Genomic DNA, 18,125 nt, shown 5'->3' with positions numbered 1-18,125 from the left:
ACACACACACACACACACACACACACACACACACACACACACACACAGATTTTCTGTTTTTATTAATTATTTAATTAATGTTCTCAAATTCCTTTACTATAAAAAAATGGATGTAAATGAGTTGAGTGAATACATAAGTATTGCAATTAGGTATCTGAGTGTTTTTTTGCAGTGTGAACACTGTAGTTTTAGTGATTGTTTCTAGAGGGAGTCAAGTAAGTGTCTTGTTATATCACAAAGTAGACAAAAGTTCAGAGTTTGCAACTGATCTTAGGATGGAGTGTCCATTGACTAAATATACCTTTACACCTAGAATGACATCTTGTAAAATGATGTTACAAGGAATTCTAGGATCTTTTTGTTGTAGATTTTGTCACGAGTCTCTTTGTGGTATCCATTGAATATTTGTCTTTTATCTGTATTGGACATATACGTATAATCTGTTGTATTGGAGATGCGATCACCATTTAACGTAACTCCATTGTCAGTAAAAAAATAAATAAATAAGCACCATATATATAAAAGCAATAACTTAAAAAAATCAACAAGATTCAAGATTTGAATGTGAATGAAAAATCACTGTTGGAAAAAGCGAAAAATACATTTTCTTCATTACTTCCTATTTTTCATGTGCTTCATCTGTTTATATCATCTGTTAATAGTTGTTCTATTTCCAAATCATTGAGCTCAGACTGCAGACTATCCAGTGCTCATCACCTTCCCCAGGGTTCACTCCTGGGCCTCCGCCTCTTCTCTTTCTAGTCTCTAGTCTTTGGCTCTTGCTTCATATCACATAGCTTTTCCTGCTGCTCTGAGACCAGCGACACTCTGCCTTTTACTTTCCATCCTCTGACAGCTGGGAGTGTGACACACGGGGACTGGTAAAGTTTCATCTAAGCCGAGCAGTGTTCGTCTGTTCCTGCCTCCCTGACATCTCCAGTCGGGATGCTTGTCCACCACCTTTAGCTCAACCTTGACAAGACTGTGCTGCTGTTTTTCTTTGGCAAAACCTATGCAAGACTTCCCCTTCAATACTGACAACACTGCAGTGACTTCAATAACAACTGTCGAGTCCAACATCATAGCCATGATTGGAACCAAACATATCTCCCAAATGAGACTATCCACAGCCACATTATAATATTGAAAGTCCCTGCATCTCATGCAGCTGCAGCCAGACTTGTCCTTAGTGTCCCTACATATCTCTTGTCGCATTGCTCCTGCTGTACTGACTTTAAAAACAAAACTCAAACTGTACTTTCAGGCCATGACCTAGACTTCTGTCCACGCTCTCTGTTCTGATACAATTGTCCAATTATTTATCCCTCTCCTTGCAGTGGCCTTGCTGCCTCCTTTCCTCCCTACGGAGGACTCACGTTCCCACCTGAGTTAGATGAGCATGAGTCATTACCTCGTCTCCATAACAACTTCAAAACCTATTTCTGAGTCATATCTCACTCTTTTCTTGCTTACAAAATGGTCTAGTTTTGATAAACCTCTCACCATTGATTCATGCTGTCCTTCTCCCACGATTTTAGTGTCAAAGGAAGTAAATAGGCTGTTGCAATAGAAGCTCAGTTTGATATGCAGTTTTTATTATTTTCCAATCCCAGTGTACAAAAATGTGTAAAAAAACAATCCTCAAACAAAGCTTTCATTAAATTTGCAGATTCCCTTTATCAAAAATAAAGGCTCAGTCAGTAATAAGTGTTACATGTGCTGTGCAGGCATTAAACCCTACAGCAGCCCTTACAGTGGTGACTTAAGCATTTCAAATAATTCTGCTGTTGCACTCATCTGAAGTTTATCTGAATGAAAAGCATCTGCCAGATCACTAAAATGGAAATGTCAGTTTTGTTTGTCAATCCACAAATACTGTCAACTAATAACGAGACAAGAGTACAATAATTGAATTGGTTATGGATTTGCAGAGTGTGTGTGGGTGTAGCGTTATCTAGTTAGGAATATCTGCAGCGGATAAAACTACGGGCTGATGACTTTGATAACACCATAGGCGGTGCTCCTGTGTGCCACAAAAACAGCGTGTGGTCAAGGTGAATGCAGGAGCAGGAGGAAGCGTTAGAGAGCCATTCACTTAACACTCCACTGTGTTTATCTATGCTGTATGATCAGAATCATTTCATTTGAGGTTGCTGAAATGTATTAATCCTGTGCACCAGACCCGTATCACATTAAATGAGTGTTATTATTCCTGGGATTTAAGATTCAGGATGTTTCCTGCATAGTAAGGCTCCCAGTAGAAATATCTATATGTTTTGTTTTAACCAAGAGTCAGTCTTCCACCACCCTGAGTTTTCCTTTTCTTTCTTGAAACTGTAGTAAAGCTGAGAGGAATACAAAGTAGGGGAAATCCAGCCGAAAAAAAGATTGTGACTGGAATCAATCCTAGCTGGGGGTGAATGTTGTTCCAGGGACGTGAGTCTTAACCACACTGTCTCAGAGAAATGATGCGCATACTTAATTCAAGAACCCCCCCCCCCCCCCCAAAAAAATGACTAACAAAGAAGCAAGGGGATGCAAGGCAATGGAGAGATGATTTACAGTAACACCACATCTTTAAATAAACTACTAAATCACTCACCTGCAAAGCACTCTTTGACACTATCTTACTTTAAAATGACTTTCGGCATCCTTCGGTGTGTCTCTGCTGTCATCACAGTTACCAGTCAAAATGAGAACAAGCGAGACGGGACTGATTTAAAAACCTATGTCATGCGTATCCATTATCAGCTCAGCGGTTGGCTGGTGTAACAAAGATATGTGACCAACAAGTGGATTAGAGCAGCGATGCTTATGAGAATGAATAATCGGAGATAATGGAATTAACAGAACAGAGAGGGGGAGTGAATTGGACATGACTTCAGGCACTGGGTTTAAAGAAAACCAAACCAAAACAACTCTTCCAAATATGTACGGGAGCATCTCAGTCTGTCTGTCTTCTGTGTTAGAAAGCTGCAGCTGGGTGCTGCTGTGCCCTTCATAAACAGCACTGGTTGCCATATTTTGTGGAGCTGGAGGGGTTGTGGAGTGTGTATGCGCACACCATGACAGCTTTCTGTGTGTGTGGCTTGACTGCGACTGTTATCATTCCTTGCGTGTGTGTCCGTAATTGGCCAAGTGTGTGTGTGTGTGTGTGTGAGTGTGTGTGTGTGGGCTGGCAGAGGTCGCAAGGTAATTGTTCTGTGAAAAAACGTTTGCCAAATGTGTGTATGTGAAGCAAAGCGCACGAAGGAGGGCTAACCTCTGCCTCCATCTGTCCACGTCTGGCTGTGAACTCATAATCTGGCCTGTGGAGACAAACCCTCTTCACTACTTGCCACCTGCTTCAGAAATACAGGTTAGATTGAGGTTATTACTGTTATGGATCTGCTGACGAGGATGCTCCATTAATAATAATGTGCCGTACATACTTGTTCCCGTCCATATCCTGTTTATTTTAGGGACTCTTTATTATTCAAAACTGGATCAAAACCAATGTCATTTTACACTCGGAGCACGCCGCTTAAAGTTTCATTCAGGGCACCTTCTGCTGTGCGTAGGAGCAGACTGAATTCCTGACATGTGGAGCATTTCATGTATTTTACTGGTGTTTGTTGTTTACACCAGAGAAGTGTTTGATTTGTTCTAATTATGTGCACCTGACACTGCACACCTGTTTTTAAAGAGGTGGGACTGTCACAGTCACTTAGCAAGACATGTTCCGCATTACAAAATAAAAAATGCAGCAGATGGAAACTTCAAAGGACTATTTTTTATTTTTTATTTTTTTACCAGTTTACCATCAGAACTGCACCAGATATGATACAGTATTAAATTCAAGTATTTAAACATGTACATCCTCTTAAAGTAAAGCATTTAAAAGTCTCGTGAAAGGAATAGGATGACGGAGCCAGTTTCACTCTGTCTCTAGCCAGACTAACTCTCTGCTGGTTGTAGTTTTAAATGTGAGTGGTAATGATTTTCTCATTTAACTCTCATTAACAAAGCAAATGAAAACATGTTCCAAAATGTCAAAACTATTCCTTAAATGTGCTATTTTTTATTGTTATTTTTCTAGTGCAAATTTTCAGAGCTGCAATTTACAGCAACCTCCTCATACGGCGACAGATATTTGCACCTATCCACCTGAAAGCACCATCATATCCAGTCAGTGCAGTGCTGCCACAATCTTCTACTCATGGCCCTCCTCGAATCACTGACGGATTAAGTGTTTTTGCTGAAGTGCATCTCAGCAGCAGTTGTTAAGTGAATGGAGTCCGGTGTCTGTTTCACCTCCCTGATTATCTCAGCCAGGATTCAAACCGGCGATCCCAACGTGCCGGCTCTTCTACCGTGAGCTGTAACCAACTGATCATTTTGATGGTGACAGTGAGCAGCTGAATATACTGCACACTGTGAAATCCAACCTTTACGGTTATACTGGGGCCGACACATTCTCAGGCCGTCATAATATGTAAAACTTTTAAGATCTGGGAAGTAGTTGAGAGTTATGATGTGTTTTATGATCCCATATCTCTCCCCTTTACTTCTCTTTGTTATTTTCCCCCTTCAGTCTTCTTCCGTCTCCACCAACCAGTGTTAATGACATCGTCGTAACGGTACTATACAATGGCAAATTAACAAGCGAAGAAGAACATCCAGTGAGATTGTCACAGGCGATGCTCCAAAAGCTCTGCAGCATTTGCTCTCCCTGCTTAGCATTGTGCCAATGTGATCCCTGCATGCACAGCAGAAATGATGAGGTGTGCAAACACGTTGATCCTTTCCTCCCAGGATGCATGTTGAATACTGTCAGACGGAGCAGGTGCCAGTGAGTAGACAGAGAAGTGTGTTTCCGACCTGATAATGTGGGTGAAAGTGGTAATTTCTGTGCACACAGGTTTAGTTAGGAAGCATTTTAACTTGTAGTCATAACGCGGTGAATAGGAAATGAATGAAAGGCGTTAAAGATTAACAAGACAAGGGCCACGCGGGTCAATTAGGGTAAAATAAAGCAGGCGGGAAGTGAATAGAAGAGACTAAGTGAAACACACTGCTGCGATTGTGGAAAGGTATTTTTCTTGGGGTTAGAGAAATGGGTGAGAGCAGCAACCTAACATTTACAAGAACAAAGCAGATATTCATCATCACTGGCCTTTTCCATTGATTCAATGATATCATTCTACCACATGTTGCTCTGAGATGTATCCCTTTACTGATAAAATAAAAAGCACACCTTAGGTTTAAACCTTTATTGAATCAGTTGAAAATGATTAAACTATTTAAAGAGAGAAAATGTTGGAAGATCTTCTTCTAATAATCTTATTTTTATTAAAAACTAAGTCCGTCCTTGATTTAAAATGATTCTCAAGCCCCTTTTCTGTGTCAACAACTTTTACTTGGCATTCATTCTTCCCTCTGACACCCGCCTCTTCCAGCCCTCTCTCCATCCTCCCCCTCCTCCTGCTACTCCGCCTCTTTTCAGGCTTTGTTGTGCTTTATTTTTTTTCTCTCCTCCCTTGTTTTTGGGGTTGCTTTCTGTGATGTTAGGGTGGCGAATGTCTGCGAGCACGCTCAGTTCCTTGGCAAATAAAAGGTGGGGGTGTACGGTTGCCAATCAAGGCCTACTGCTTCTTTTTATTCCTTCAGGGTTTGTCTTAGGAACAGCTCTCAGAAGCAAAACTCACACAGCGGGAATGAATAATTAGCCTCCCAATTTTTCCTTGAATTGGGAACTAGGTCGCCCGGCTGACACATGTCTCAATAGCGAACAACCTCACTGAAAGAGGGAGACCTATGGAGGTTATAAGAGCCCCATAAAGGAATGCTGCTTCACCTACTGAGAGGGACACAGAGTCAGAGAGGCAGAGAGAAGACGCAAGCATTTCTCTTTTTTTTCCCCCTGTCTGGCTTTGGCTGGTGAAAAAGTGAGTCACATGTGGAAAGCGGCGATTCCATGATAGCAAAAAAAAAAAGAAAAGAAAACATGAGCAAGAAAAAAGAGGGGAGGAGGGGCGGGAAGAAGAGGGAGGGGGGGAGGACAAGGGAGAGACGCATGTAGTGAGGGAGAAAGGGAGGGGAGCGTGCGTATGACGGGAATTCATGCTTCAAAAAGAAGAGAAAAAGTGGTTTGTTTGGAGGGAGAGAAGAACATCTGCCATTTCTCTTTCGGCAGTTAGATATGCAGTGGGTTTGTTGTTCTGCATGCCTCTTTTTGAGGCTCCTTTTTTGCCATCCTGTCAGCAAAATACATCATACACTTGTTTTGAAAATTGGTCACTTCCAGTTCACATCCTTCTCATCTCAAATCTGTTAGAAAGGATCAGTGTGTTCTTTGGCTGTGCCTACTTTCTGGCTGGATGAACAAATGTCCAGTTTGCGGTCACAGATGTTCTTCCAAATACGAAAAATTTGCTTGTGGGGGGAAAAAACCCGTTCTCCGACTTTTCCTGGATGCACGGAGAGAGGAGGGAAAGTGAGCTAGGAAACAAGGACTGAAGGAAGCAGATTGAGAGCCGAGGAAAAAATTGCCTCAGTCATGTTTACTTGTCTGTAAATTTGTGGGGCAAGGACTGAGAATCTCTGATTTCCTTCCCGCCTCCTCTTTTTCTCTCCACCCCTTGTGGGGTTGTCAGGGCGTGGTGGGCTGTGACCCCCTGACCCTGCACCGTGTGTGTGTGTGTGTGTGTGTGTGTGTGTGTGTGTGTGTGTGTGTGTGTCTTAGAGAGAGAGAGAGAGAGAGAGATGAGACGGTAGGGGTGAAGTTTCCCAGCTGCACCGAGAAGGGGTGGGGGTGTACGTTTTTTTCCTTCACAAGCTTTCGGTTTTAAAAGAAAAGCTGCAAACTGAAAGAATGAGAGCTTTGTGTGTGTGTGTCTTAGAGAGAGGGAGAGAGAGAGTGCGAGAGTGTGTGACACAGAAAGAGATTGAGGGACTAAAAGAGCAACAGCTAGAGAGTGTAGCAGAAGTAGATGGAGGAGAAGTGTAAGTGTAGTGAAAATAGTGAAAAAGTTGAAGGGTGGGGCAAACTGAGACAGAGGGTGGAGGGAAGTACAAGGCAGGGAGAGTATGACATTTCTGTTTGGCATTCAAGACGATCAACAACCTAGTGCTGATATAAAATACAGGTTTATAGGAAGGCCTTAAAACAAACCAACTCTGTTTATGTACTGTTCTTCATGTTTAAGTTAGAAAGAAGGAATCCTTTCTCCATCTTTTATGGGGTGAATTGGAACCAAAAGGAAGATACACAGAAGTCGTTCACCTCAGACTTTGATATGTCTCCATGCATGGAAGATTAATGTTTGAGATGCTGTATAGATCGTGGGGCCAATATATATTTTGCCTGAGGTTATACATTTGTATTTCACATTTAAATTCCAAGTCATTTTCATTCATTCATGAGCTAACTCTCACCCATAATGCTCTATATGCAATAAAAACTTAAAAGCAAACTGATAGTACAGATAGTTCAGAGTGGGACCAGTGCAACCTTCTGTGCATACAATAAGATAGAATACTGTATATATGGGCAAAAATATATCATATTTGGTTTGAAACATGTCCGCTATATCACTTTAATGATTTTTTGTGGTGTGAATTAAGGGACAGCAGGTGTCATACTGTGTGTTGTAGAGATTGTAAAGCACTTTGATGCAAATCAGTTATTTCTTATTCTGGGCTACATAAATATAGTTGACATTGATACTATGCAGCTTTACGTAAAGGGAGGCAGGGTGACTTAATGGTGAACATTACTCTACTGTATCCTTACAGACACAATAGTAGCAGATAGTTGTTAAAACAAAAAGTACTTTGAGCTAAAAAAAACAAGGACAAACAATGAAAGATGTTGTTGTTTATATATAGGAATAGCCCTCCTGCACATCTTATTTCAGACTTTAAGATTTTGCTTCAGGACATAAGTATTTTGATGTGCAGACTAAAACCAAATGTGTTTAACACCGAAGATGACTCTGAAATCTCAGCTATATATGTATAATAAATGATGGAGGATTAAAAGGAATGAATACTGTTGTTGTTCCCTTTGATCCTCCTTTTTGAAGACGAGCCAGCTGCCTTTGATATCTGCAGTTTGTGAGGCCTCTCAGCCGGCGTCAAGCGACTACAACGGCCAAATTGATTTTCTCCCCTGGCGTTTTTATCAGCAGCATAGAAATGCTGATTTTGTGCTGCACTACCCACACAATCAATGTCTCCACAATAGCCAGATATAGGGACTTCAGCTGTTTGTTAAAACACTTAGCAATCATGAGGATGTATTTGTTTTGATACTGAAAGTCTCTGAACACATTTCTGCTAGCTAAAGCTACATAACAGAGTCTAAATGTAGTCACGCTCTTACTTAAAGAAACAAAGGCCATGATAGTGAATAAACCAAGCTACAAACTCCGGTGCTAAGAACTGAAGCCAACGCACTGGTGCCCAAAACTGCAGTTCTTCAAATGGCCACTTGAAGCCGGCTCCAAAAGTAAGTCAATCCCCGTAGTCGTCCAGCTTCAGAAAACAGCTGTCTTCACCCGGGCCGCCTCAGCCCCACCACCGTCCACCTCTTTGCCCATGTTTTAGATCAGCACTGATTTAGGCTGTGTCGTCACTGCTAAGATGGCAAAGGGCGAAACTTTGAGCTTCTCAATGGCTCTACGGGCAACGTCACTGAAACCTTTCAATGTATTTCATAGTTTTTTGGATTATTCAGTGAAGTTTAACTTTTTAGTTGCTGATTGTACTTTTTCAGTTCTAGCAGTCCAATGTTGTAACCACTTGGGATTAAAATAACTGCCTGGTGGTGCCACTGAAATGAATTCCCACACTCTTTTTAAGATGGGCCGTTCTTTCATCATCAGTGTGTTTATTCTTTGTCCTCCATAACCACATTTTCTGCACAGATGCCAGAGAAGTCTGAGGAATTGTGTCATAAAAACCCAGATAATGAGACCTTGTGTGGCCAAAAGCAGAAATGATCATCCCTGAGTGTGAAGCAGGATTCCCTCACATCGCTGTGGAAACTACTTTTAGTTTGTTTGTCTTTTTCCTTTTTGGATAAGACACATATATATACCAACTCAAGTGTTGTTTGGTAAGAAAGACAACATGGATACAACTGAATCAACAATCAATGTTCAAGCATCTGATGTGCTCATTCTATTAGATTGTGTTGAACATTTTGTTCGTACAACAGTACGCAATTGATCCATAATGCCAGACTCCACTCAAATGTGGCTTGTTTTAATTATGGCTGCATGCAGCATTTTTTAAATGATTGTCTTTTAATTTCTACATCTTTCTGAGCAATTAGGCCATATCTGACTACTAGATATTAAGGACTTGTTTAGTGATTTGCTGTTCTATAATTTACGTCTGCAGTGCTTTGCAAGACTCCAATGAAAAATGCATGCTCATACTGTAAGTGCTCCAAGGACCAGACTCGGGGACCGACACAGACACAGCCATGAATGAACTGCAGCCTGGAAAGAGAGGAGAGGAGAGAGATGGAGAAAGCCTTGCTTGCTGTCAGTCTCTCTCTCTTTCGCTCTCTCTTTTCTCCCCTCTCCCCTCTAGTGGCAGTTAGGAAGCCCAGTGGAGTCCCGCTAAGCCTCTCAATAGCTGCCCTGCCTCCCACCTCGAGGCCCATTCACTTCTAATGAGGTGCTCAAGTATCTGTGGCTTAACATGAGGGTCAACATCACAGAAATGTGCCCTTTTACACCGCTCTGGCAAAAGTGATTAATGATATTGCGCTCTTATATTTTAATCTGCTTGTGTTTCTCTTTAATGTGCATTGTTAAACTTCTAAATGTAATGTTAAAATGTTATGTTTTTGTGCACCAGACAATCTGACAATCAGACAAAAATATTATGTTTCTCTGTTGCTTAACACAATGTTATACCTACAATATTCAGAAAATGTACACACATTAAATCCTTAAGTGCTACTCTAAAGTGTTTTTCTTCCACCGTAGCGCTGTAATTTGCTAGATATTTGGCATTGTGCACGGCGCTACTAGGTGCTTGACACTTGATACATTATTTAGCTGAATGAATGGGAATTCATGGGAAGCGTCACTTCTGAACAACAACTCAAAATATCATCCACTTGAGATGGTGTTGCAGACTGCAAACACAAGCCACGTAGAGTCGCAGTCACTCTTAAGTCTCCAGCTTCACTCACGCTTCCTCTGGAACGACGAGTCAAACGCATCGTTTCTGATCATTCGTCTCTAACCTCCCCTGATGTGGTGCTTTGGTGTGAGCTGAGGCTGTGTGGTTACACTGCCAGAGAGAAAATGATGCGAGTCCACCTTCCTTTAAGGACATGGATAGCTTCCCAGTATGAGCAGACATGGGAAGAGTTCAGTCTCAGGTCGATGTCATGGTTGTTTAGAAGGAGATACAACTACTTATACAAAGAAAAAGTGGGAGGAAAAGAGGAGGAGCTCTCAGTGTTTCAGGTCTATTCCTTTTTGATGGTTTTCAATCTTTTCTGCCAGCATATTTTTGTGAAATAGTGTCACTGGCTTTCCTCTGAACAGCCTGTGTGTTTATTCGTCCCTATATTTAACACTTAGTTTATCTTCAGTCAGCATCTAAAGGAAGAAGGATGCTCTGCACTTCAGAGTGCTACTACTTATATGAGTCAGCGTTGTGGTTGATCAGTTGTCAGGCTGTAGTTCTCTGATGAGCCAAGTCTTCATTCAAATTTACAGCAAATTTCAAACAAATTCCCAACAATTCAGTCAGAGAAAATGCGAATTAATGCATATTTCCAGTCGCTACAGTCATGTAAATATTAGGAGTTGGGTGCATCGAGATAAGCAGTTGCTGTCTTTAATTCTCCAGTCATGTGCCATTAAGCCATTGCAGAAGAAGAGGGCACAATGAGGTGACCCTAGTGCTGGTCAAATCTACCAAACGATGGAAATCATGACGTAAATATGGCAAACATTTGAGAAATGTCATTTCTATGGTCCACACAGATGTTTTCATCTGCCACCATTTTCATCAATCGAAAAATGTTGTTGCGATATTTTTGACTCGATGCACTTATTGCAGTTCCTACGAAAACATGAAGAGGTGGGTGGGAAAAACATGTTCCCAGTGGAAAGCATAACGTCCAGGTGTAGATGGACTTTCAGACCACCGCTGTTCAGAAACATCTGCTTACATTAATAGCAAACTGTAAATACAAGTCGTCCTCACCACATTCAGCTACGTAAACCGAAACAAACAGTTGCTGTTACTTCCTGTCTATTCTTACAAACAGGATTCATTATGAGAGGAAACGGTAGACAAGATAATTAATTCATGGTGCAGTTTGAGAGCCATACAACTCAAAATGTGAAAGGAATATAAGAACAACACATTTGACTAATAATTATCTTATTTGTTGATGACATGGTCAACAAATACACTCATAATAATTAGGGTCCAAGCACTTGTCAAACACCTGCACATCAACTTAAAGGAATACAATCTTTGTAAATAAGTGTATGTTTGCCGTCTTGATCAATATTTATTCAATCTTGTTCAGCAGAGAAATGAATGCTTACAGCGTTTAGTTTCTTTCACACTCCCGAGTTCATTTTACTTTTAATTCTGTGCAGAAATCCACGAGGCAAGTTGTGATTATGTGAGACCACAGAGACTAAATGTGTTTTCATGACAATGTGTACTAAACAGTCCAGACACCTCGTCCAATTCATTTATTTATTTCCCAGTGACTTGTGGGAAAACAGTTGGCACTTAGCATCCATCCATCAGCAGCATCCCAATCATCACATATGTGTGTGTATGAGCTGAGTGTCACATTATGTAAGGTGGTGGGATAATTCAGTTGGCTTTTCTCTGCACATTTGTCTCTTTTATGATTGTCGGGGTTAGTTAGAGGCCAATGCATACGCACCAACACACTGTCAGCATCATACAGAGCCCATTTTTATATCCATACCTTTGCTGTCATGACTTTTCAGACCTCTTATCTTCTTTGTTGTTTCTATTTTTGTTATACTTTGTTTCTATTTCAGTTTGTCCCTCTCTTTCACACTACCTCTCCCCTTGTATCCCTCTCCTCATGTAGCGAAACCTCTAAGCACACAATCACACACACATGCGTTTTTATATCAGGTTATATTACAGAGTGCTCTCCCTTTGCACTTGATGTTGGTATTAAAGCTCCAGCTAGATCCTCTCTAGTCACCCTAATTACACCATTGCCTCTGCATTTTTACAGTAAATTCCCCGTGAATTATTAATGACACTGTCAACATGCTCTTATTAATGAATCACACACAGTATCACTCCAATTCAGCACTGGACTGACTGGTGAGATGCTACATAAATTAAAGCGCCTGATGTGTCATTTCTGTTTACCAAATAAAAACAATAAATGAGAAGCTGACAAATCTGGGAAATATACAGAAGAAAGTTTTTAATCTCTTAAAAAATGGAACAGCACATATTGAATTTGGCCTACAGTAATATCTGCTGCCTGTCTTGTTGGCTTGAGGAGAAAATTTGAGCCGTGGGCAGCTGGTGTTTTCTTGTGTTAACATGATGCATTCAGTGATTCTTCTTTGTTGCTTCAATTATTTATTTCCCTCTTTATTTCCTGCATGCCCGTGATGATTGCTTCCCTTTCGAATGTGTGTAAAATGTGCATCTTTGTCTGTGAAACAGCCTCTCCTGTTTGCACACGGAGACGCTGACTCCTCAGAGAATTACACCTAGTCACTTTACACGTTATCTTTTTGCCTCTTTGTGTTTACTTTCTTTTCAATCCCCTGTTAATCTTGCTATTTGACACACGCAGGAGACACACGTACAGTGAAACTCAGTTTTCGTTTCATCTCTCTCTGTCCTCTTCTCATCAGTATGCCCAATGCATGCCAGCAGCAGAGATGCTTTAGCCTCCTAATATTCACACCAGGCAGAAGCCATGTGAATAAACCACAATGCGTGTCACTTAAAGTTGTGACGTGATACGTATATATCCTGTGCATATTGTCACGTCCGCAGAATTCTGATTTGTTCTGCAAACTTCAGCGTGGTGTAAGCTTTCTACAACATGTGCTCGCAAAGTCAAATTCCCCCATCGTCAGAGCCAGCGATATAAAACTAAGTGCTGTGAATTCATCATACAAAGAAGTAACGAGGGGGAAGTTGTGTCAGGGAATATTGAGCGCTGCTGAGTTGACATGGCCTGGGTCGGTGCCAGCCACTCGTTCTTACCCTCCACTTTGACCTCAGCTCAGGAGAGGTGGGGCTTTTTCTGGCTGCAACTTGACTCCGTTGGTGCTGTCGGAGAGAAGAGGAAGAGAAGATCAAAAACATGTAGATTGATTCAGTGCTCACACGTAAAATGACGTCACATACTCGATGAGTGGGCATATCCTGTTGCTTTCGTGTGCTTGTGTTTATATGAATACATACGCTCATGGCACAACATTCACACCCTGGTCCCTTCTCTTGCCTCTCTGCCTGACTCACTCCCACAACTATGCAAGCAACTACAGCTCAGTCACCTAATTGATTCCAGACTTTCCCCTCATCCCTTCACTCTCTGTGAGCCTCCTCCTCCTCCTCCTCCTCCTCCTCCTCCTCCTCCTCCTCCTCGCTGTCACTGCTCCTCATTCTGTCCATCTTTCTGGGCTTTCTGGGTCTTAGTGTCTGCCATGTGTGCGTTCAACTTATTTGCTATTACATACATTTACTCATGAAGGAACGTATGAGTTTTAAAGTACGATTGTGCATGGCGTCCACTCAATACCTTGTCTTCCCTTAACATAATGCTTTTACCTAACAAGTCGAGACATTCCATCTTCATTGAAATACGATTGCCATCATTAGGTGAGATGACTTGATAAGAGAGCCAGTTAAAGTTCACGTTTGAATGCCTGCACCTGAGGGGACTAACTGGATTCAATAAGCACACTGCCAACATCCCAGACTTCAGCCAACATTTGTAAATCTAATCTGTGTACGGGTTGAAATGAAGGCAATGTGAGTCATTTTGCTTCCAGTACTAAAGATTGAAAAGATTTGAAATCGGTTCAACTCAAAAGTCTGCAGAGTTTCCACTTTACTGCCATCTGGATTATGTGGTGGGTGATGTGTTAGGAGGCATAGCAGAGACAGGTGTCGCGCAAAAGTTTCGGAAACGGTGTCACTAGAGCAAGAGGATGTGTAAGTGACTGTCACATGTACTACTGGGCTGTTTGCTGTTTCATGACCTGAAGAGCAGTTTGAAATGAGGTGAGACAGTAAGAAAGAAAATATGTCCCATTGTTAACCTTCCATCTCAGAGTCTGTTACATATTTCAACAAGCATATTACACACCTTATTTCTTGAGAACATATTCATTACCTCTGTATGTGTAAAGAATACAGACGCTGATGAACTTAAACGTATGGGATCTACAGGAACTACAAAGATTCAAAAATGTTTGCCCGCCATATTTCAAGCTACAACTTCAGTCAAAGAACCCAAGTTGGTAGCAGATTTGTCAAGTGGAAATGTAAAGTCCCTGAATAATAGAGGTTCTCCCAAGTAACATCCTGATTTCTTGCCAAACTTCCTGCAGTGGAAAACGGGCCGCACTGTCAACATGTTTTTATTCCCTGTCTCTACATGAGTGAGTTTAGAATATATATATATACGTTTTCTGTTTGGTATTGAGGGCTTTGTGGCTCAGCTGGCCTAGCTGCATTAACTCTGGCTCAGTGCCAGAGTAATACAGCATACTATTGCCGTATTAACAGCCTGAACAAAGACGGTGAACTGCTATAAGTAATATCCTGGGCTTCTTGGGTCCCTCTGCACACTTCTCTTTTTGTTATTCTGATGTCCATGTGAGTGTTGCGTGTGAAATTGGCGCTGTTAGAAGTCTGTTTTGCTCATATTACACACATACCTGTCCTTGGTGGGAATTTCCCCTTTATGTGGAGAAAGCAACTGTGTCTAAAGATACAAAAAAATCTGAATCGCCAAGTAAGGTGGTAACGATTAAACTGATCTGTAATTAAATCCTAAAAATCTGCAGTTTGATAGCGTTGTTAATCAATGTCGATAAAACTTTTCGGAAGATATGATGCCGAGATAATGTTTTCATAATTATCAGAAAATAAATTTTGCTCTCATCGCCCACTTCCACAGAAGTCATCGTCATCGTCCTTATCTCTGTGTCTCTCTCTCTCTGTCTCTCCGCCTGTCTGTCTCTCTATCTCTGCCTCCCTCTCTCTCTCGCTCTCTCTCTCTGTCTCTCTCTCTCTCTCCGTCTGTCTGTCGCTCAAGCATAAGGCACGTTGCTATGCACCACACCACATATATATACACACACACAGACATACAGCTAAGACAGAACAACCTCTCCTCAGACATGCAGCAGAGTAGCTAATTAGTAAAGTGGCAGTGGGGTTTTGTGTGAAATCACACACACGCACGCATACACACGAATTGCCCACTGGTAGTTCATAGCCTGCACACTGCAGAGACACCACTGGACGCCAATACTGCTGGTGCTATTGATCCAAGACAAATTAATGAATATGAGAGAGAGAGAAAGAGAGGGGAGGAAGGAAATTTGTGAAGCGGGGTCATCGTGTTCAAGACGGAGTGTTGTTACACCTCAACTCCCGCCTTCTCTCTCTCTCAGATCAATACCATCTTTGTGTTTGTTAGCACAATATTGTAGTGGTGAGTGGTCACTCCCTCTAGTGGTGTGAGACCAACACAGTCGCCGGACGTGAAAAGAGAGCGGAGAAGAGTTGTCAAAGTGAGAGAGAGAGAGACGGGGTTGGACACACTGGGAAAAGAGAGAAGGACAAAACAGAGAAAGATGGAAAGATGAGATAGAGAGAAAGAGAGGTGGAAATACAGAAAGTGGTCGTGGCGACCCAGTTCCATCACTGCTTGTTTGTGTTTGGGGTGGCGCAGCAGTTAAGAGCATTGAGGCACGGGGATGGGGGAAGGAAGGTTGCATGAAATAAACATGCATTTGTCAGGACGTTACCTCACTGTACTCTCGCATACATAAATATACATACAGCACTTGCACATGCAAAGTCAGGCCCAGAGCTTGCATGTGCACGAAGGCACTTTGGGAACCAGTTGTCACACACGCTGCATGCAGTGAGATGCACATAATGGTACAATTTTGATATGTAACATTGCATGTTCAGAGATCTGAGGCAAACGTTCACACACGCTGCAAAAGCACAAACGCACTGTGACCGTACTCACCTGCACATGTTTGTTGGACTGTTTGGGATAAACACGGCACATCAGCCCCAGACATCTTTATCTGTGGAGTTTAATTTTTGGAGCGCTCCCACATTCAGTGGGCACAATAAAGATATCAAGTCGGTGCAGATTTGACATTTTACAGTTTAATTAGGGCTCATCATTTTAAAGAATTTTTACATTTTACATTTTTTTTAATGTATATTTATTAGTCTATTTTGGTGAAAGTCAATAAAAGATGCAAAAAGGAGGGTGGAAATTGTATTTAAAAAATATTTGCAACACACATTGTTGCTTAACTGCTGTTATTATTATTGATAACATTTTTCATAAAATATGTATTTTTACTTACGCATAATCAGTCAATCCATTTATGTTTTCTTCACTTTCTATCATTACTTTTAAAATCAGAAAGAACGTATTTTTCTTTTTAACGAAAAGAAGAAGAAGAAGAAGAAGCTGGCTTTTAATCAGTGAAAATCAGTAAAAAAACTAAAATGATGAGCTTTCAGTTCAATCTAATTGAGGCTGATTACATCCAGTCGCCTTTAAGATCTTTCAAGCATGATGCAGTTCCCTGTAGCTCAGACTGTGATGAATGATGGATCGTGATGCTTTAAAGCCCTATTGCAGTTGGCTGTGCATTTAGTGTCTACAGCGCACTTTTCCCATGGGCCATCTGTGTTCCTCCTCCTGATTAACAGGCAGTAAAAACTCCAAACATGGTGGTCACTGACTGACGGCTGATGAAACCACAGGTTCACGGTGTTCCTTATGCATCCCTACAGAATATCACTCTTTAATGTGTCAGATCATTGTTTAACTTCACACTCCATTTTCTATATTAATAATGTTTGTGTGACTGTGAGGTTGTGTGTGCATGCTTGTGTGGATGCCTGCCCTTGTTTGCTTGCAAGAGTGATTTGTCACACCGTGTGTTGATATGGTGCAGTGAGCTGGCTCTTTGACAGCTAAACTATAAACAGGAGCATCTAATGTGGATTGCATGTTGTCTTAGGCACCTAAGCATGTGCTGCTACAGTACCACTGGTGGGAAACACGTTGTACCTGCTCTGTTAGGAGCCACAAGACCAAATGCAGGAATTAAGGGAGCAAATGTGGAAAAGTAACTTTAAGTCCATTTATCTGCAGTGTGTGTGGTTCAGTTTTGTTGACTTATAGATGGGAGTGTTGGGAGGATGTGAGGTTTGAGGTGTCAGTGACAGTTTTAGAGTCACATGGGGTCAAGAGCCCGCTGTGAGTCGGCCATGACGAGAGTAAATGAAGACGGGTTGTGGAGGATTGGCAGAGTGGGGGAAGAAGACGAAAAGTTGTGGGATTTTGAAGCGAGGGAGAGATACAGAGACAGTTAGAGCTAATGAGCTGGATTTGCCGGAGACTTGGCATTCTGCTCGTGGTGCTCGCTCTATCTTTCTCCTCTGTAGAGGAGCTGGCTAGAGCGAGCTTCCTGTCTGAGCCCTGAAGCAGGAGTAGATGAGGGGTGGGTGGAGGGGGGGGGGTGAGTGGGGGAGGTAGCGGTGCTGGTGGAGGGGTGTTGGAAGCAATAGAACAGAGGAGGAAGGAGGAGGGTGAGGGGCGGGAGGGACCAGTGTTGAAATTGAATGCCAGGGCGCCATGTTCTCACCGCCAGCGTTTCCATGGTTACTGGGTAATTCTGGCGACTAAGGAAATTTCATTCACTCCGGTATGAAGAAGAAGAAGAAGAAAAAAAACAGGAGCAAAATATCAACAAAGCAACAGAGAAAGAGAAAGGAAGACACATATATACACGCACACTCACACGCACGCACGCACACACGCACACACACACACACACACACACACACACACACACACACACACACAC

At 41.9% G+C, this 18,125-nt stretch overlaps 1 protein-coding gene across 2 annotated transcripts in view; it reads left to right on the top strand.

The window, feature by feature from the left end:
- The window catches only part of LOC116390320 (mediator of RNA polymerase II transcription subunit 13-like), a 69,113-nt gene that overhangs the window by 21,746 nt on the left and 29,242 nt on the right, over positions 1 to 18,125 (top strand). The gene's annotated exons all lie outside the window — the stretch shown is intronic.

The sequence above is a fragment of the Anarrhichthys ocellatus genome, unplaced genomic scaffold, assembly GCF_004355925.1.
Source record: "Anarrhichthys ocellatus isolate YVR2014 unplaced genomic scaffold, GSC_Weel_1.0 scaffold23, whole genome shotgun sequence".
In the NCBI taxonomy this organism is placed as follows: domain Eukaryota; kingdom Metazoa; phylum Chordata; class Actinopteri; order Perciformes; family Anarhichadidae; genus Anarrhichthys; species Anarrhichthys ocellatus.
The sequence above is the reverse complement of the archived record's forward strand: the minus strand, read 5'-3'. Positions and strand labels throughout refer to the sequence as shown.